This window comes from Arachis ipaensis, chromosome B05 (genome assembly GCF_000816755.2).
Source record: "Arachis ipaensis cultivar K30076 chromosome B05, Araip1.1, whole genome shotgun sequence".
NCBI lineage: Eukaryota > Viridiplantae > Streptophyta > Magnoliopsida > Fabales > Fabaceae > Arachis > Arachis ipaensis.
In genome coordinates this window covers 131,292,635-131,295,359 of record NC_029789.2, presented here as the reverse complement: position 1 = coordinate 131,295,359, position 2,725 = coordinate 131,292,635, and the positions used below count along the sequence as shown (strand labels likewise).

Below are 2,725 nucleotides of genomic sequence, written 5' to 3'. Positions count from 1 at the left end.
GATGTAGCTACTGAGAAGAATTTCAAAAGCTTCTATATTTTTTACCGATCCTACTTTCACCCTGCTATTATACACAAATGCAAAATTAGATCTCACTGTAGAAAGATAGCTAGAAAAATGCAAAACTACAAAATAGGCGAGAAAATAAACATATTTAGCATAACCAGTAAAAAGCATTTTTCAATTTTGATCATCAAGTATCGGCCCCTTTTTAAATGTCATCTTCACATGAAGTCCTTCAACCAATAATGTCCTTCTTGCAGGCATGTATTTGTCAAGAGATAGCTTCCCACTGAATGATTCAAGTGGCTCTTCTAACAGAGGACCGCTGTAATGGTGCTGCATCTGCAAACTCGTGTCCATGACCATGTCACCGTTCAGTATACGAAGAACCTTGAATAAACAAGCAGAAATAATTTTTGAAACAGTTAGGCACTTAGGCAGAGAACACAACCTCAAATGTCAGAGTTTCTATCCTGTCCTATAAATATTCTGCCCTGTCAGAGATCCGACTACTATGGAAAGAAATCCATAGGAATAATCTAGTTCCAAATTACACATTTTGGTACACTGCTAACTTTGCTAACAAATTTTGAACTACAAAAAATTATTAAGAATATGTTTATTATATAAATCAAACACAAGATTGAGTCAGGCCAGTTCAAAATTATTCTGTTACATCACAAACGGACCAGGCATAACTTTAAAGAAACATAAACAAAGGAATTTAAACTCTTCTTTGATTGATGCAATGGATGGTTCTGCTCTGCCTCATCATTATCATTTGCCCCTGAGATTTAAGAGACATAAACACAGAAATTGAACTAGAACATCATGAACAGAAACATAAACACAGAAATTAAAATCAAAATCATAAAAACAAATACCAAAATTTTTTAACCCTCATAAACAGAACCCAAAAAAATTCAAACAACCAAATAATCAGAACAAAACAAATAATTGAATGAAATGAATGAAATAAACTCATACAAAAAAACCTTAACAAAAAATAAGTATAACAAAAAAATAATTGAATGAATTCAACGAAACAGATTCATACACCAAGAACATAAAAGGAACAAAAAAAAAAATGAAATCAATCAATGAAGCAAATTCATATATACCTAAGTCTGAGGCTCCATTGAAACTCTGGAAGTAGAGCACCACAACGCTGACGAGGATGCTGACTCGCTGAGACCCACGCCACCACTCTGAGGCTGAAGACGAATGACGCGAAGAGAGAAGAGAGATACGGAGAATGAATGAGACAATGAAGTACTGGGCTGAGGAGATACAGAAAAATATCACAGCTTCTTTCCACCATTTTTTTTAATTGCTTTAAGTTCTTAATTGAAAAATTCTATGCAATTGACAAATCCAGGAACTCATTGATCAAAGCCTAAATCAACTTCCAAACACAAATCACACTATTAACTCTACATTGACAAGTAAAAATATGATTTTTCTTTTCATAACATCGAAAAATCAAGTTAGAAATGAAGCACAATGTTGAAAGAGGAAACCTGAATTATAGCTCCAGTTGAACAGAACAGAGCTTCAGGCGGCGGCGGCGAAGAAAGACGCAGTCACGGTGGCAGAGGATGGAGAAAAATGTGGACTTAGGGTTGAATGGAGTGCATACAAAGAGAAGAAAAAACGAAAGGAACTTGTGGTAAATGTAAAAAAATAATAATTACTATTAAAACCCCATATGAGGCATATTTATAAATTATTATTTGTGCACATCAGAAAAGCTCATAAGACTTGAGCTTATTATAGACAAACCCATTTTTGTTATATAAATTACTTTTGGAACACTATATTAACTGCAATTAAAAGATATTCATTAACAAGCAATTATAGTGTCATAGCGACATTCAACTATATCCATACAGTGGGTTATGACTTATGAGATAGGAGTTTGTCTCATAAATAATGGGAATCACGTTTCTAAAAATGATGAAGAGACGTAATTGATCATTTAAAAAATAAAAAAAATAAAAGGTTAAATTAGTCTACTACGTTGAAGGTGCTATTTCTTTTTCTCAAATGGTAAAAATCCTTCTTTTGTTACATTAATAAAAATTTTTAAGACCTTGAAATATTGAAATATTAATGACTTATGAGTTTGTCTCATAAATAATGGGAATCACGTTTCTAAAAATGATGAAGAGACGTAATTGATCATTTAAAAAATAAAAAAAATAAAAAATAAAAGTAGTCTACTACGTTGAAGGTGCTATTTCTTTTTCTCAAATGGTAAAAATCCTTCTTTTGTTACATTAATAAAAATTTTTAAGACCTTGAAATATTGAAATATTAGCATGCAATGAAAGTCAGAGTAAAAAAAATATAAAATAGGATAAAATATATTTTTTGTCCTTGAAGTTTGTTAAAATTTTAAAAATACCCTTAAATTTTATTTTGTTTTAATTTTGTCCTACAAGTTTTCGATTTACATCAAATTTACTCTTAACGACTAATTTTTCAAAAAAAATTATGACTAATTCAGAAATAATTTCACAAGAACAATCTTTAACACAAGCAAATTAAACATATTTATCATGCATTATTGTTGGATTAGTACTAAATTTTTAAAATTTAGTTGTCAGGAATATATTTAATACAAATCAAAAATTTTTGGAACAAAATAAAACTTAAAAATATTTTTAAAATTTTTGGCGAACTTTAATAATAAAAAATATACTTTATCCTATAAAATAAA

At 30.0% G+C, this 2,725-nt stretch overlaps 1 long non-coding RNA gene across 2 annotated transcripts; it reads right to left on the bottom strand.

The window, feature by feature from the left end:
- On the bottom strand, positions 262–1,745 carry LOC107644184. 2 transcript variants are annotated; one of them, XR_001621246.2, is made up of 3 exons: positions 1,524–1,745; positions 1,125–1,283; positions 262–393 (listed from the first exon to the last, which is right to left on the bottom strand). It is a non-coding gene; the product is annotated as an uncharacterized LOC107644184 (long non-coding RNA). The 2 variants fall into 2 exon arrangements; XR_001621247.2 differs by having other exon boundaries at positions 1,125–1,217; positions 1,524–1,731.